Here is a 19073-nt window from a genome sequence, read left to right as displayed (position 1 = left end):
GGCCATTTATCGAATAAGACCCTAACTTCTTACGCCCCCTTGCGGTCACCATCTTGGAATCCAACATGGCCGCCATTTTTGGCCCGTTTCCTGCAATATCTCGGAATCTATTGCAGGTACAGGTATAATTTTGGCGGCTTACCCTAGGTTTTCAGGTATGACGAATTCAACGGAACCAATGGGAAAGCCGTAATATGGCCGCCATACTGGATTCCAAGATGGCTGCCACCATGAGGGCCTATAATTATTTGTCACCCCATATATACATACTGGTTATCGATGGAGACATGAAATTTGGCATATAGGTGACTGGACCCGTAAGGATCACTAATCGATTAAGACCCCAACGTGAGACGCCCCCTAGTGGCAGCCATCTTGAATTTCGTGGGATAGAGTTGCATCTTCCCAAAGGAAATGCTGTAACGTGTGGGACGTTATCAGACGTAGGTTCTGTGTGGCTTCAGCAATAGAGACTTTCGGACAATATTAGCATAGGATTGACTAGGACTGTTGCGCTTGAGGATATCGAACCATTCATTCGTACGTGAGATTTTGTTGTTTCTGTGCCACAGTACGAGAGTGACATTACTTGCCAATGGACATTTAGTGCATAAGATGGAATAGGCAAATCAAGAGCCCTGTGGCGAAGAGCCATATAGGTTTTACAGGCGTGCGCCAGAGATTAGATTTTTGTATTACATTGTACTTGATGTAAAACTGATGTAGATATCTTTGTTTTGTATTTAAGTCTGAATATGCTTTGGGCATTAAATGCCTTCATTATTGTCATGTAATAAATAGCTTCATTTTGTTAATTGGTACTCTTGGGTTTCATGTAGCTTACCTACCGCATGGCTGCTCACATGACAGAGTGGTAGAGGTCCTTCCTCAAAACAACCGAGTAGGTAGTCCAGGCAACCCGCAGCGGAGGGTCGACGAGGCCTGGTTGATTTACCCGTGGCGAGCCATACATTTTCAGTGCATACTGTGGATGCACTGTCAATAGTGAGAGCTTTGGTATTCCTGGTTTTTCACTTATCTTTGTGAAAAACACTTGACCGGTCACCGGAAGCTTACGCCCCCAAATCTAGTTCATGACGAGTGAAATGCCGTCAAGTACCAGTCTCTAATGAGTGAATGGAGGAGACTGGTGAAAGAGTCTACCGAATATTGGGGACAAATAGAGACTGCACAGTGACCCTGTGGGAGAGGTCGGGTTTACAGGATGTCATCAGCTGGTTGGTCACTGTCACCAGTGTCGCTGGTTGTGACAGTTAAAAGCATTTGAGAAGACGGGCTAGATTTGTGTACATTCCCTTCTGCGGTGTCTCAGAAAAAGTACCCAACACGCTACAGGGGCGCTGCTGTTGCCCATTGGTTTTTGAAAGGCGTTATCACCCGGGAAAGACGTACCAAACTTTGTCCTGGCTTAGGAATTGACCCTTCTGACGGTCGTACAAAGAACAACACTGATTGTGAAACTATCATTCTTTATGTGATATGTTTAGGACAAATTTAGATATTCAACGTCCTGATACATTGGTCAAATATCATGAAAAGGTTTTATAAAAAGATATTCTAACAACAATCTGTACGTGGGCACCACATGTGGGAACAGGTGGCGCTACAGTTAGGTAGGATTTCTATTCCAGTGGAGTAGTAGGAAATGTCCCTCTGGCAACAAGTCCTTCCCTGTTGGTTGGTGCACATCAACACCTAAGAGATTAATGCGCATAATTTATTCATCAGTCCCCAGAACACTATATCTTAGGGCATTTAAAACTGTTACAGGTACACTCATTCATCCTGGATTGTCCCTACTCTTTTGCGAAAACTCCCTACGGAATACTCTATCCTTGTTCATTTCTGTTACATCTATACATCCTGATTTCTAAGCACTCTAGGTCCAGAGTTACTGTTCGTCACCATGGAGGACTAGTCACGATGCCGGTAGAAGTAGGACAGGTGGCTTGTATACAACGATGGGAGGATGCCGGCTTCAGCCGCGGGAAGGGAGTCGGTCCATCCCTCTGAAGATGAGAGAAAATATATCGATATAAGGGTTGTGGAGTGTTTAGTTCAAAACTTATTCTAGCGCAACTGGGAGTAGACTTGCAGATTTGGGAGAAACAATTATTCAATCGTCATTTGTATTTGGTATGCCCCAACGATCAGTCTCCCAATCTAATATGTGAATTTGTTCTGCAGTACGTTATTTGCGTGGCCCAATGATTGTACACGGATTGCATTTATTAGCCTGATGAGTCTATCGAACAGACCATCACTAGACACCCGTGTTTCTCATTTGGCGAGCTGTTTCTTTTGCTTGCACGGCGAAATACCATTAACTGCACTTTTTCTCATTCTAGCAGAAATTGTTTTCTATGTACGGATTCTACTTATTCCTACCGGGTTGAGCTGCTGGCCTAGGACTGCTGGGCACTGCCACTGGACTGCTGGGCACTGCCACGGAAGACTGACAACCATTCGTCCTCTCACATCTCGTGGGTCGGACTCATCCTTGCACTAAGCCTATGAAATTATGAGACAGATCAAGGTTCAGGTGGGTTTCAGGGTCATATTTATAAAAATCAAGATTTCCTTACCATACTTTCCAACAAGGCCAAAGTTTCAGTTATCCAATCACAATCCAAGTTTGAATAGAATTACCGAATCTACTTCCTTGGCAATAACATGCTGACCGCTTTTGGTCATGCCTCCTTACCTTTAAATCACAAGAGGCGCTATGCTAGCAAACAATAGACTAGAATGATCGCCAACCGCCTCAAAGTATGTTGGATCAAACATCCCACAGGCATGGGTCACCCAGTAAAAAGTATCATCATGGTTACATTTGATATTGTTTGAATGATTAACTCACTGTATTCAACCTGCGATCATTTCGCAGTTGATTTATTAGTTACCACTGTATGCCTTAGAGAGGGCGGAATGGTACTGTTAAGACAAGAAGTCTCTCCAACAGCCACAAGTATCTCTTCAAAAACATCACAGTAATATGTTCGACCCAGGTAGTCTGTCAGCTGGCTGACGAGTAGGTTGGGAGTTGTGTATGATCAGCTCTCTCAAAGACACCTGAGACAGGGATTAAAATCTTATGTTTATAAGTTACCATTGTATGCCTTAGAGGGGGCGGAATGGTACTGTTTAGACAAGAAGTCTCTCCAACAGCCTCAATGTATATTGGATCAACGGCACACAGGGCCTCCCAGAGATACCGTCAATGACGAAATATGACTGGGCCTTCTGTAAGATTAGTTTCTCCGCCAAACACGGGACTGAAGGATTAAAATCTTGTGTTTATAGGCTAACAAATGCAAACACTTTCAATGAACCCCCTACAAGAGACGAGTGGCTCTTCGTCTCCCCGACTTTGACACCCTACTACGAACATATCAATAGATCAGCCAGCGGTCCTCGGTGTCGCCGCGTGGGTTACGTCCAGTGAAATTGTTTGCAATTGTCAAGGAACCACGATCTGACGTCCATAACGAGCGTATTCCCTATTCATGCCAGTTACAGTCGGGTGCTACACCACAGTCGGAATAGTGGAGCCAAATGAATGATTGTTTAAATTTAAAGCATTTCTGAAAAATCATATGACAAGGTTTGGAAATCAAAAGCCTACGGCAATTATGCACATAAGTCCTGCCTTACCGTGAATAATTGCGACTGAAATTTCTAACTGCACAATTCATTCTCGGCTCGACTGCATGACTTTTACAGCATTAACTTCCTATTGAAACCAATTCAAACATGGATACTGGGCCCTACCTTCTGCTGCAGCTCTTTTAACTTGATTTCCGAAATGTTGAAGGGAATTTTACCTTTGAAATCGGAAAAAGTTTTCCAGCGATGTTCTGCACAGTTCACTCAAACACAAACTGACTTGCGTTCAAATCAACCGAGACCGATCATGACCGAAGACAATACATTTGACGTCACACCATCCGAGCACTATACCCCGCGAAAGACAGGCCGGCGGCTTAGCGCCAACTTGTATTGTTATGTCATTAGACCAATTGGATGGTATTGTCAAAGGTGGGTCTGGGCTATTGCATAACATGCACATGAACGGAGCTATATGGCCATAGAAATATACACAAGCCAGGTTTCGCAAGCTTCACGAAGAGCTGCGAAGGGCAAAGTTTGTAAATGCATTTCATTGGCGATTTTCAAAAATTTAGCCGATTCCTCCTACAACATAGGACAAAAGATGATTTACGAGTGTCGCATTAATGAATTAGCTTAGGACTAGATTACTCCATAGATACTTGCACTTCGTATTTCGTCAGTCGTATAGCTGCCGAAACCTGCATCTTGTCAAAATCACACACACTGACTTGAACTGACAATGACGTACATTGTGTATTTACCATTTCGGCCAAGACCGTACGGTGTAGAGGAGGAAACCGTACTCATGGAAAACGTGCCCAGTCCTATTGTATTCTGACAGATTATGATTATAGTTCAATCTGTGGACACCCGGCTCTAATATATGGGAGGACAGTCTCCTCCAGGATGAGAATCCTTCTTGAAGACACCCGGCTCTAAAATATGGGAGGACAGTCTCCTCCAGGGCGGGAATCCTTCTTGAAGTCACCCGGCTCTGATATATGGGAGGAGAATCTCCTGCAGGATGGGAATCCTTCTTGAAGACACCCTAATTGTGAAATTAAGTGCTTTACCTGGAAAATCAAGGCAAAACAGAAGTTCGCTGAATGGGTTTTAAAAAAATGAATGGGCTGTATTTACATTCAGGGATACGCCCCACTCTACTGTCGTAAATAGGAAAGATTCAAATGAATGGGTTTTCAAAGAGGACACCATTTTTGCATTGGGACAATCATCGCAGCATCACCGCCCATCCATCTGTTGCCAACTTTCAGGTATCCACCCTAGCGCCAAGTCTAACAGCATCAATGTTCGCCCCTCTGTTGTAAATGTTTTGGCGCTCGCCTATCTGAAGAAATTGGAAAATTTAAATGAGTGGGGCATTTGTATGGTTTGTTTATTTTGGCTGTTTCATATGACACGTTTCAACATTTACATAATAAGGCCATTTCAATATGCCCTCATCGCGAACGTCTGAACGCAGCCCTCTTTTCGGTCAAGTTGTTGTGGCATCAGATGTCCATCTGTCCTTTCAACTATGGCATGTGTACTGTGTAGATTCTTGACTCTGTACAAAGGAACCCCCCTTAGCAGACACCTCTAAATTAAAGACAACCTCTCCATTAAGGACACTAGTTTTTGTCCCGAATTGGCTGTTTCAATTCAATTTGACCTCTCTAATCAGGACACCACTCTATTAAGGACAGCACTATCTTGTCAGTCCAGAATGTGTCCTTAATAGAGAGGTTCTACTGTAGTTCAAGTGTGTTCTAATATCTTGTCAAAACTTGAGACAAATAATATGGAGAAGGTGTGGATCTTCGAGTGTTCTGAACTAAATTGAAAGGTTATTGCCGATCAATAATCATGTCCCATTAAGTGTTTTTTAGATAGATCTGGCCTAAGGTACTTGACTGACCTCTTGTTAGCAAACTGTAACAGTGTCACTTTGTTATTGTCTTTGTTTGTTATCAGAAGACACTTCAGTTTAGTTGGGGCAATAGAGAGGTTGCGCATCATTACCACTCCCATTCTGACTTCAACTTTGAGAGTGAATGACTGTCATCTTGTGACAACTTCGATTCAAATGAAGTGGCGAATGTTTTCATATTGATAGACTACGTGTAAGCTTATATGTGCATGTAGAAGGATTTCAAAGTTCCAGATCGGACCTGTGCATAAGGAGGAAATTATGAGGTCGTATTCCAAGTTTTGGTGGTTGCCTACGACTTGGATGAGGACTTCATCATATCCGTCTTATTACAGGTCCAATTAATTTGGAATTTCATAAATACAGATAATTGATCAATATAAAAGCGTTCAACAATTTTAGTTAAATTGAAGATTTTACTAAATGACTGTCAGCCTCAAATTGAGTTGAAGTCAGAGTTGGAGTCGTAATGGTGTGCAACCTCTCTATGACTGTCAAAACAACAGGTGCAGTGCCTCTGCCAATTCGGTGTTTGATTCTTGACGCGATCACCAGCAGCAACAACAACCCAGCTGCTACGTTACTTACTGCCCGCACCATCAGCATTTCTTTGATCTTGTCATACTGTCGTTCCTATTTGAATATTTCCCCCACAGTTTCTTCGGCCCAGGGCCGAGACAGAGGAAGTTCATTGGCAGCAGAGAGGTGGTGAAGTCATGAAGACCCAACAACTCTGACCCAAATGCCGACCAGCTGTAGTGGGCAACATTACCAATACCACACCATACATTTTACCAGAAAGATATGACAAACACTTTAGAAATAATAGACCACCTTGACATACATGAAAATGACGTCAATATCAAAACACACAATGTGGACTGCTTCTATGACATATATTGATGATCATACATTGATTTTCGAAGCTTTTATACCTGTGCTGCAAAAATTTTCTGTTCGTCAAACTGGGGTATTTTCAAAATTTTAGAATTTTCTGTTCTGCCAGCTTATAAATTTTTGCCAGCGGTTGGTAACAGCTGATAAACTAATAAACTGAATGACTAGATAAGAGAGAATTTACAAGAAACCATCGTCATTTAACTTTTGGAGACCTGGAGGCCTCCTTCTCCTTGACAGTTTTTGTATCGATGCAAAAGCACTATATCAACTTGGGCTGTTTCGAGTGCACACAAGTTTTCTGTGCAACTCAACAGTTTTTGCATCAAAAGTAATGTCTTATTAAAAGAGTTTCATCAGGATTTTGGGTGTTGGCAAAGAAATGCTTTGGAATTCAGATCCGGGGTGCTTTCAGCTTCATTTTACCATTATCATCTCAATTTTTTCAAGCATGGCCTTACGTGGCTTGTGAACTATTTCACCAAGCCATGTTTTGCTAACTATCTCAGAAATGAACCGAAAGACTAGATAAGGTGAGCGTCCGCCTGCGCTCTTGGTCAATAACATCCATATCTTCTGGAGCACCTCATTCTGGATATATATAGCGCTTGGCACTTCAAAGTAGGCCTATCTCTTGAACAGTCAGTGGTCACATGATGAGTGTCCCGAAAGGTCTTTCCATGCGAGTGACATAAACCTACATCAGTCTTGATTCATGCCTTTCATCAGAGAGATACATGAGATAAACAAAAAAAAATTCAATTTCTTGCGGCTGGGATAGTTTAAACAGAATAGCTAGAGAGGTAAGTCAGACAGGAGCAATATGTCTATCGTTTATGCCATTTTACACCAGGGTGATCTATGTAAATCGCACATTGAATTAAATAGGCTTCCTTCCACTTGACAGTCTCGAGGTGGCCCCCAAAAAACAATCCAATGATGAAGTCATTCACAAAAATGCTAACCCCTCTATCTCCTACACCCACAACTGGAAAAACAAAAGAACTGGGTTTCTAAGGTCAGGTAGGCGTACTCTATCCCACAATACATTAAGTTATTTGTAGCTTGCATGTTGAATAAGTCGCTCAGATCCCGGACGAAGTTTATAACGTTTTTTTGGGCCAACTGATAAATGGGTGTCAATCCATTTGATTGGGGGGAGGGGGGGATGATTGTAATGTGTTATTCAAATGTATACCAGCACAGCCCCCCCCCCATTCAGATAGTTTAGGGGGCCGCGTGCGCGTTCCAGTTTTCTAGGGGACGGGGGTTATTTTGTGTTAAAATCTAGGGTGTCAAATCCCCGAGAAAATGAGAAAAGGGGGTACCTTTTCAGAAAGAGTTCTTGCAACTCGTCAAAAGGGTTGTTTTTCATGAAAATGTGTGACACTTACTCATTTTAGCTTGTTTTCAGTATAAAAACTCATAAATAATGGAGATGACATGATATAAATGGGTTAAAAAGTCCCCGAGAAAGTGGGTCAAAATTTAGATGGCAATCCCCTAGAAAGGGGGGTCATTTCAGAATATTGGTACGAGCAGTGGCCCCCCTTAAATTGGCTGAGTGGGGGGGGGGGGGGGGGGGGGGGGGAGCACTGCATGCTGGACATCTTTTTGAATCATTTAAATTTTTGTATGTGCAGTGCAAATGGTGAAAATGGATGAAAGAATGCAATAAGTAATGAAAGCAGTCAAATAATACATGAATTACTTAAGAGTGAGACAGAGTTGGTGAGAGTATAAGAGATGACATTGTGTGTCATTTGATACTTATTGAAGTTTTTGTGGTTATAAAGCTTTTCTCATTAGAAAACCAAAATTTGCCGGTATTTAAGGCGAGCCACATTATTTTCAATCGTTGGATTTCAGCCATAGGTGACCTGAAGTAACATTTTATAATTTTCGTTTAGACAGCTGGGAATCTGGTTTGCTGTGTTTTATGAAAGAATTATAGATCCTGCTAAGCATGTTGATTAAGTTTGGGGTCATAAGATTTGCATGGCCTACGGGGGGGGGGGAGTTAAGGGGTTAGGCTACAAGGTGTTAATTTTCTCAACTTTTTCTGTCTCTTTGCCAAAAAATACCAAATTCCAGGAAAATACTGGAGACCTGCTAAATTAATTATAATACATCTGACTTCAACCTATCAAATTTCAGGATATACCTATCCAGATAAAGACATCTTCCCCACCATCATCCGCAAGTGGAGCACGATAATCATCTGCCGTGTAGTCCAGTTCATTATCTGACAACACGGAATAATCAGCATAGATTGACGAGGAAGCTGTTCTGACATCTAGTAAGTCTAAGGCTGCACAGGTTCCATCATGGAAATGCACACATAGAAATGTGCGTGGTGTGCAGGTTATATTATTCACAGTGCCGAATAAAAAAATTTCAGACAGTGGAATTGGGTCTCGTTATGGAGTTTTTTTCCGAATGTACGCGATGATGACTTGCCCCATTAACAGGAAAATGCCATGTGGACACGACTGAGATTTCAATGAGTTGGATCATCAATTCAGAAAAAATTCTTGTGACCCAGATGAGATTAGGCCTACCCAATGGAACTTCTCTGCTACGAATTTCTGTGGAGGAGTTGTAAGGTCTTACCCTTATAATTGAGATTTAACCATTTTAATTGAGTGTGATCAAGGACGTGTCCTAGGAGCTGAGTGATGGCCCAGCTTTAAGTCCTTGATGATGATTCATGCGAGACATTTGAATTTGGCATGCTCCTAGCGGGCTATTAAATGATCAGTGAGCCTTCAGTTAAGGCCAGGTTTTTATTTGACGTGAAAGCAACACCCCCCATAAAAACCTAAGTGGATCAACTCGTTAGGTCGTACTCACTTTTGTACGATAGGGTAATTAAGTTTTGATCACATCTTTTGAGGTATGACATGTGGGGTCTCGTCAAAGCTTATGATTTGGATTGCAGACAAGGCAGCTTGGGTTTCGTGGCTGGTAATTTTTGTATGTGGATATGACGAGTTGCGTCTGATAGATGTTAGATAAGGCTTGAAGGCACGGCAGAATATATTATCGTTGAGAAGTTACAGAGTGGAAGGGAAGTTTCATGGTTTTCAAGAAACACCCCCTATGGGGGAGAAAAAAAGCTGAAACTGAAAACTCGGGTGACATATTATAAACCCTTGTTAGCTTAGCATTCAACAATTTATTTAAATTGAAGATTTTACTAAATGACTGTCAGCCTCAAATTCAGTTGAAGTCAGAGTTGGAGTCGTAATGGTGTGCAACCTCTCTATGACTGTCAAAACAACAGGTGCAGTGCCTCTGCCAATTCGGCGTTTGATTCTTGACGCGATCACCAGCAGCAACAACAACCCAGCTGCTACGTTACTTACTGCCCGTACCATCAGCATTTCTTTGATCTTGTCATACTGTCGTTCCTATAAGAATATTTCCCCCACAGTTTCTTCGGCCCAGGGCCGAGACAGAGGAAGTTCATTGGCAACAGAGAGGTGGTGAAGTCATGAAGACCCAACAACTCTGACCCAAATGCCGACCAGCTGTAGTGGGCAACATTACCAATACCACACCATACATTTTACCAGAAAGATATGACAAACACTTTAGAAATAATAGACCACCTTGACATACATGAAAATGACGTCAATATCAAAACACACAATGTGGACTGCTTCTATGACATATATTGATGATCATACATTGATTTTCGAAGCTTTTATACCTGTGCTGCAAAAAATTTCTGTTCGTCAAACTGGGGTATTTTCAAAATTTTAGAATTTTCTGTTCTGCCAGCTTATATATTTTTGCCAGCGGTTGGTAACAGCTGATAAACTAATAAACTGAATGACTAGATAAGAGAGAATTTACAAGAAACCATCGTCATTTAACTTTTGGAGACCTGGAGGCCTCCTTCTCCTTGACAGTTTTTGTATCGATGCAAAAGCACTATATCAACTTGGACTGTTTCGGGTGCACACATGTTTTCTGTGCAACTCAACAGTTTTTGCATCAAAAGTAATGTCTTATTAAAAGAGTTTCATCAGGATTTTGGGTGTTGGCAAAGAAATGCTTTGGAATTCAGATCCGGGGTGCTGTCAGCTTCATTTTACCATAATCATCTCAATTTTTTCAAGCATGGCCTTACGTGGCTTGTGAACTATTTCACCAAGCCATGTTTTGCTAACTATCTCAGAAATGAACCGAAAGACTAGATATGGTGAGCGTCAGCCTTCACTCTTGGTCAATAACATCCATATCTTCTGGAGCACCTCATTCTGGATATATATAGCGCTTGGCACTTCAAAGTAGGCCTATCTCTTGAACAGTCAGTGGTCACATGATGAGTGTCCCGAAAGGTCTTTCCATGCGAGTGACATAAACCTACATCAGTCTTGATTCATGCCTTTCATTAGAGAGATACATGAGATAAACAAAAACAATTTCAATTTCTTGCGGCTGGGATAGTTTAAACAGAATAGCTAGAGAGGTAAGTCAGACAGGAGCAATATGTCTATCGTTTATGCCATTTTACACCAGGGTGATCTATGTAAATCGCACATTGAATTAAATAGGCTTCCTTCCACTTGACAGTCTCGAGGTGGCCCCCAAAAAACAATCCAATGATGAAGTCATTCACAAAAATGCTAACCCCTCTATCTCCTACACCCACAACTGGAAAAACAAAAGAACTGGGTTTCTAAGGTCAGGTAGGCGTACTCTATCCCACAATACATTAAGTTATTTGTAGCTTGCATGTTGAATAAGTCGCTCAGATCCCGGACGAAGTTTACAACGCTTTTTTGGGCCAACTGATAAATGGGTGTCAATCCATTTGATTGGGGGGAGGGGGGGATGATTGTAATGTGTTATTCAAATGTATACCAGCACAGCCCCCCCCCCCCCATTCAGATAGTTTAGGGGGCCGCGTGCGCGTTCCAGTTTTCTAGGGGACGGGGGTCATTTTGTGTTAAAATCTAGGGTGTCAAATCCCCGAGAAAATGAGAAAAGGGGGTACCTTTTCAGAAAGAGTTCTTGCAACTCGTCAAAAGGGTTGTTTTTCATGTAAATGTGTGACACTTTACTCATTTTAGTATAAAAACTCATTTTAGTATAAAAACTCATAAATAATGGAGATGACATGATATAAATGGGTTAAAAAGTCCCCGAGAAAAGGGGTCAAAATTTAGATGGCAATCCCCCAGAAAGGGGGGTCATTTCAGAATATCGGTACAAGCAGCAGCCCCCCTTAAATTTGCTATGGGGGGGGGGGCGGGATCACTGCATGCTGGACATCTTTTTGAATCATTGAAATTTTGTATGTGCAGTGCAAATGGTGAAAAGGGATGAAAGAATGCAATAAGTAATGAAAGCAGTCAAATAATACATGAATTACTTAAGAGTGAGACAGAGTTGGTGAGAGTATAAGAGATGACATTGTGTGTCATTTGATACTTAATGAAGTTTTTATGGTTATAAAGCTTTTCTCATTAGAAAACCAAAATTTGCCGGTATTTAAGGCGAGCCACATTATTTTCAACCATTGGATTTCAGCCATAGGTGACCTGAAGTAACATTTTATAATTTTCGTTTAGACAGCTGGGAATCTGGTTTGCTGTGTTTTATGAAAGAATTATAGATCCTGCTAAGCATGTTGATTAAGTTTGGGGTCATAAGATTTGCATGGCCTACAGGGGGGGGGGGGGGGAGTTAAGGGGTTAGGCTACAAGGTGTTAATTTTCTCAACTTTTTTTGTCTCTTTGCCTAAAAATACCAAATTCCAGGAAAATGCTGGAGACCTGCTAAATTAATTATAATACATCTGACTTCAACCTATCAAATTTCAGGATATACCTATCCAGATAAAGACATCTTCCCCACCACCATCCGCAAGTGGAGCACGATAATCATCTGCCGTGTGGTCCAGTTCATCATCTGACAACAAGGCATAATCAGCATAGATTGACGAGGAAGCTGTTCTGACATCTAGTAAGTCTAAGGCTGAACAGGTTCCATCATGGAAATGCACACATAGAAATGTGCGTGGTGTGCAGGTTATATTATTCACAGTGCCGAATAAAAAAAATTCAGACAGTGGAATTGGGTCTTGTTAGGGAGCTTTTCCCGAATGTACGTGATGATGACGTGCCCCATTAACAGCAAAATGTCATGTGGGCACGACTGAGATTTCAATGAGTTGGATCATCAACAGATGAGATTAGGCCTACCCAATGGAACTTCTCTGCTACGAATTTCTGTGGAGGAGTTGTAAGGTTTTACCCTTATAATTGAGATTTAACCATTTTAATTGAGTGTGATCAAGGAAGTGTCCTAGGAGCTGAGTGATGGCCCAGCTTTAAGTCCTTGATGATGATTCATGCGAGACATTTGAATTTGGCATGCTCCTAGCGGGCTATTAAATGATCAGTGAGCCTTCAGTTAAGGTCAGGTTTTTATTTGACGTGAAAGCAACACCCCCCATAAAAACCTAAGTGGATCAACTCGTTAGGTCGTACTCACTTTTGTACGATAGGGTAATTAAGTTTTGATCACATCTTTTGAGGTATGACGTGTGGGGTCTCGTCAAAGCTTATGATTTGGATTGCAGACAAGGCAGCTTGGGTTTCGTGGCTGGTAATTTTTGTATGTGGATATGACGAGTTGCGTCTGATAGATGTTAGATAAGGCTTGAAGGCACGGCAGAATATATTATCGTTGAGAAGTTACAGAGTGGAAGGGAAGTTTCATGGTTTTCAAGAAACACCCCCTATGGGGGAGAAAAAAAGCTGAAACTGAAAACTCGGGTGACATATTATAAACCCTTGTTAGCTTAGCATTCAACAATTTATTTAAATTGAAGATTTTACTAAATGACTGTCTGCCTCAAATTCAGTTGAAGTCAGAGTTGGAGTCGTAATGGTGTGCAACCTCTCTATGACTGTCAAAACAACAGGTGCAGTGCCTCTGCCAATTCGGCGTTTGATTCTTGACGCGATCACCAGCAGCAACAACAACCCAGCTGCTACGTTACTTACTGCCCGTACCATCAGCATTTCTTTGATCTTGTCATACTGTCGTTCCTATAAGAATATTTCCCCCACAGTTTCTTCGGCCCAGGGCCGAGACAGAGGAAGTTCATTGGCAACAGAGAGGTGGTGAAGTCATGAAGACCCAACAACTCTGACCCAAATGCCGACCAGCTGTAGTGGGCAACATTACCAATACCACACCATACATTTTACCAGAAAGATATGACAAACACTTTAGAAATAATAGACCACCTTGACATACATGAAAATGACGTCAATATCAAAACACACAATGTGGACTGCTTCTATGACATATATTGATGATCATACATTGATTTTCGAAGCTTTTATACCTGTGCTGCAAAAAATTTCTGTTCGTCAAACTGGGGTATTTTCAAAATTTTAGAATTTTCTGTTCTGCCAGCTTATATATTTTTGCCAGCGGTTGGTAACAGCTGATAAACTAATAAACTGAATGACTAGATAAGAGAGAATTTACAAGAAACCATCGTCATTTAACTTTTGGAGACCTGGAGGCCTCCTTCTCCTTGACAGTTTTTGTATCGATGCAAAAGCACTATATCAACTTGGACTGTTTCGGGTGCACACATGTTTTCTGTGCAACTCAACAGTTTTTGCATCAAAAGTAATGTCTTATTAAAAGAGTTTCATCAGGATTTTGGGTGTTGGCAAAGAAATGCTTTGGAATTCAGATCCGGGGTGCTGTCAGCTTCATTTTACCATAATCATCTCAATTTTTTCAAGCATGGCCTTACGTGGCTTGTGAACTATTTCACCAAGCCATGTTTTGCTAACTATCTCAGAAATGAACCGAAAGACTAGATATGGTGAGCGTCAGCCTTCACTCTTGGTCAATAACATCCATATCTTCTGGAGCACCTCATTCTGGATATATATAGCGCTTGGCACTTCAAAGTAGGCCTATCTCTTGAACAGTCAGTGGTCACATGATGAGTGTCCCGAAAGGTCTTTCCATGAGAGTGACATAAACCTACATCAGTCTTGATTCATGCCTTTCATTAGAGAGATACATGAGATAAACAAAAAAAGTTTCAATTTCTTGCGGCTGGGATAGTTTAAACAGAATAGCTAGAGAGGTAAGTCAGACAAGAGCAATATGTCTATCGTTTATGCCATTTTACACCAGGGTGATCTATGTAAATCGCACATTGAATTAAATAGGCTTCCTTCCACTTGACAGTCTCGAGGTGGCCCCAAAAAAACAATCCAATGATGAAGTCATTCACAAAAATGCTAACCCCTCTATCTCCTACACCCACAACTGGAAAAACAAAAGAACTGGGTTTCTAAGGTCAGGTAGGCGTACTCTATCCCACAATACATTAAGTTATTTGTAGCTTGCATGTTGAATAAGTCGCTCAGATCCCGGACGAAGTTTATAACGTTTTTTTGGGCCAACTGATAAATGGGTGTCAATCCATTTGATTGGGGGGAGGGGGGGATGATTGTAATGTGTTATTCAAATGTATACCAGCACAGCCCCCCCCCCCCCCATTCAGATAGTTTAGGGGGCCGCGTGCGCGTTCCAGTTTTCTAGGGGACGGGGGTCATTTTGTGTTAAAATCTAGGGTGTCAAATCCCCAAGAAAATGAGAAAAGGGGGTACCTTTTCAGAAAGAGTTCTTGCAACTCGTCAAAAGGGTTGTTTTTCATGAAAATGTGTGACACTTTACTCATTTTAGCTTGTTTTCAGTATAAAAACTCATAAATAATGGAGATGACATGATATAAATGGGTTAAAAAGTCCCCGAGAAAAGGGGTCAAAATTTAGATGGCAATCCCCCAGAAAGGGAGGTCATTTCAGAATATCGGTACAAGCAGCAGCCCCCCTTAAATTTGCTATGGGGGGGGGGGGGGGGGGGGATCACTGCATGCTGGACATCTTTTTGAATCATTTAAATGTTTGTATGTGCAGTGCGAATGGTGAAAATGGATGAAAGAATGCAATAAGTAATGAAAGCAGTCAAATAATACATGAATTACTTAAGAGTGAGACAGAGTTGGTGAGAGTATAAGAGATGACATTGTGTGTCATTTGATACTTAATGAAGTTTTTGTGGTTATAAAGCTTTTCTCATTAGAAAACCAAAATTTGCCGGTATTTAAGGCGAGCCACATTATTTTCAACCATTGGATTTCAGCCATAGGTGACCTGAAGTAACATTTTATAATTTTCGTTTAGACAGCTGGGAATCTGGTTTGCTGTGTTTTATGAAAGAATTATAGATCCTGCTAAGCATGTTGATTAAGTTTGGGGTCATAAGATTTGCATGGCCTACACGGGGGGGGGGGGGGGGGGGGGAGATAAGGGGTTAGGCTACAAGGTGTTAATTTTCTCAACTTTTTCTGTCTCTTTGCCAAAAAATACCAAATTCCAGGAAAATACTGGAGACCTGCTAAATTAATTATAATACATCTGACTTCAACCTATCAAATTTCAGGATATACCTATCCAGATAAGGACATCTTCCCCACCACCATCCGCAAGTGGAGCACGATAATCATCTGTCGTGTAGTCCAGTTCATCATCTGACAACAAGGCATAATCAGCATAGATTGACGAGGAAGCTGTTCTGACATCGAGTAAGTCTAAGGCTGCACAGGTTCCATCATGGAAATGCACACATAGAAATGTGCGTGGTGTGCAGGTTATATTATTCACAGTGCCGAATAAAATACTTTCAGACAGTGGAATTGGGTCTTGTTAGGGAGGTTTTCCCGAATGTACGTGATGATGACTTGCCCCATTAACAGGACGTAACATCTGTTTTAAAATGCGTTTCCAAAGTGAATGCATGAGGACAACCCACTTGTGTCGTATATCACTGGAAACGCCCGATTCCCCTGATTCTGCAGGATGTTCAATCGGGCATTTTATTTCTTTAAATAAATCATAAGCGTAACATTTGCTCCTAGCTCTGTTCACCATCCCAAATGGCAATATTGCCAATTGGGCCGGACACTCACGAAAACCCCCAAATATTATACATACTTCCTGAATAATTTTTACAGTGACCATTCTCCCATGAAAGACAGTTGGTTACGCTACACAAAAATTAAAATTAAAAACGAGGGTGAACCATTGAACTTTTGAGATATGTTGAATTTTGCACAAAAACGCACCAACTGGCACTGGACGGCGTTTCAACACGGGGCCGACGCACATCCCAAGTTCAGTGTACACATACGTCGGCAACAACAGTAAATGCGAAGTTTCTTGTTAGCCACCTATTGAGTAGCGCTCTAGGTTTCAGAAACACCAAAAAAACATGTCTTTGCCAAAACAACTTCTGACTCAACACTGCCGTACTGTGAGGGCCGAGAAATCAATGATTTTAGGAACTACGGGTTGGTCGCGCATGAATACAAAAAAAACTCCCTAATGAGACCTCTATCCCAATTGCTACTTGTTCAAATGTAAATGTCCGATGTTTTTTGTGAAGGGGTAGCTCTGACGATTATTTGAGGAAAATACCAGTTTCCTCTGTGCACTTACGCGGCTGTGAACAGAATGAAGCACAAGCCGGATATGGACAAGGACACTGAGTGACTTTTTATTTGAAGATTTATAGTAATGATGGGCCCCGAAATCATATTGAAATTCCAGCGCAGATGATTTTGGTATTTACAACAAGCAGCTGGATGCTAAGGGGCCATGAAAAAACCATGGAGTGGGGCAAAAACCACCCCAAGAAGAAATAACGAGCGTCGTGTTGCCTTCAAGAAATAATAAATTGGAATGAAAGGACGCGGGGCAACACCAACGCTGATTGGCCGTCTCAGGTCACGTGCCGAGGAAAATAATTTTGATTGGCACGGGCGTGTGCAGCGAAGTGTGCAGCCTTGACATGAAGGCGGGAAATTTGCATGGTTGTTAGCGATCCTGGAAGGCCTGGTTAATTAATATAGTCCTTAGAGGGGTTCCACAAATGTATTTATCCCAATACTAGTATTGATAGAAATATGCTTTATGGCAATAACTCCATCTGGGCTGGTGGTCTCTTCTATACTGTCCGTCAAGAAAAGCTGTATTGAGTGACAAAATCCCTCGTGGTACCCTAAAGTCAAACTCGACCTCACAGCTGAAGTCCCTGAATGAACTCCAATAAAACCTCATATCAAGATTTATATTCTTTTACTATCTCAACCTCACACCTGGGATCCCTCAGTCAATCAGGACCTCACAGCTCCAGTCCCCGAGTGAACTCCAAAATCACTACTGCGATGTGTTTTCCTATCTCAATATCACTCCTAGGACACCCAAGTCAAACCAGACTTCACAGCTGAGGTCCCTGAAGGAACTCCAAGAAAATCTCATATCAAGATTTAAATGTTTTTCCTATCTCAACCTCACACCTTGGATCCCTCAGTCAATCTGACCCTCACAGCTCAGGTCCCCGAGTGAACTCCAAAATCACTACTGCGATGTCTTTTCCTATCTCAATCTCACTCCTAGGACACCCGATTCAAACTAGGCCTCACAGCTGAGGTCCCTGAATGAACTCCAAGAAAACCTCATATCAAGATTTAAATGTTTTCACTATCTCAACCTCACACCTGGGATCCCTCAGTCAATCAGGACCTCACAGCTCAGGTACCCGAGTGAACTCCAAAATCATTACTGCGATGTGTTTTCCTATCTCAATCTCACTCCAAGGACACCCGAGTCAAACTAGGCCTCAAAGCTGAGGTCCCTGAAGGAACTCCAAGAAAACCTCATAAGATTCAGACTTTTTACATTGATGAGCAATGATTTCACACAGAGGGGGTTAATTTTGAGGAAAACAAGATATATCCATTTCACAAGGCAGAAGTTTTGCCAAAATGCCGTATTGAGTGACACAGTCCCTCGTGGTATCCCCAAGTCAGGTACCTGAATGAACTCCAAAAAAACCCTATATCAAGATTCATTTTTTTTCCTATCTCAACCTCACACCTGGGATCCCTTAGTCAATCAGGACCTCACAGCTCAGGTATCCGAGTGAACTCCAAAATCACTACTGCGATGTGTTTCCTATCTCAATCTCACTCCTAGGACACCCAAGTCAAACTAGGCCTCACAGCTGAGGTCCCTGAAGGAACTCCAAGAAAATCTCATATCAAGATTTAAATGTTTTTACTATCTCAACCTCACACCTGGGATCCCTCAGTCAATCAGGACCTCACAGCTCAGGTACCCGAGTGAACTCCAAAATCATTACTGCGATGTGTTTTCCTATCTCAATCTCACTCCTAGGACACCCGAGTCAAACTACGCCTCCCATCTGAGGTCCCTGAATGAACTCCAAGAAAACCTCATAAGATTCAGACTTTTTACATTGATGAGCAATGATTTCACACAGAGGGGGTTAATTTTGAGGAAAACAAGGTATATCCATTTCATAAGGCAGAAGTTTTGCCAAAATGCTGTATTGAGTGACAAGGTCAAGTCAGGTACCTGAATGAACTCCAAAAAAAACCTATATCAAGATTCATATTTTTTTTTCCTATCTCAACCTCACACCTAGGATCCCTCAGTCAATCAGGACCTCACAGCTCAGGTATCCGAGTGAA

The 19073-nt window shown here is 41.8% G+C and overlaps 2 long non-coding RNA genes across 2 annotated transcripts in view; one reads left to right on the top strand and one right to left on the bottom strand.

Moving 5' to 3' along the window:
• Positions 1-1539: 1539 nt before the first annotated feature.
• LOC135500553 (uncharacterized) lies at positions 1540-3891 on the bottom strand. The gene is made up of 3 exons (XR_010449471.1): positions 3793-3891; positions 2410-2532; positions 1540-2030 (listed from the first exon to the last, which is right to left on the bottom strand). It is a non-coding gene; the product is annotated as an uncharacterized LOC135500553 (long non-coding RNA).
• A 3241-nt stretch (positions 3892-7132) lies between these two features.
• The window catches only part of LOC135500552 (uncharacterized), a 20451-nt gene continuing 8510 nt past the window's right edge, over positions 7133-19073 (top strand). Inside the window, exons 1-4 of the long non-coding RNA XR_010449470.1 lie at positions 7133-7263; positions 8618-8759; positions 12298-12439; positions 15962-16103. This is a non-coding gene — a long non-coding RNA (uncharacterized LOC135500552). The remainder of the gene's footprint in view (positions 7264-8617; positions 8760-12297; positions 12440-15961; positions 16104-19073) is intronic.

This window comes from Lineus longissimus, chromosome 16, assembly GCF_910592395.1.
Source record: "Lineus longissimus chromosome 16, tnLinLong1.2, whole genome shotgun sequence".
Taxonomy (NCBI): Eukaryota; Metazoa; Nemertea; class Pilidiophora; order Heteronemertea; family Lineidae; genus Lineus; species Lineus longissimus.
The sequence above is the reverse complement of the archived record's forward strand: the minus strand, read 5'-3'. Positions and strand labels throughout refer to the sequence as shown.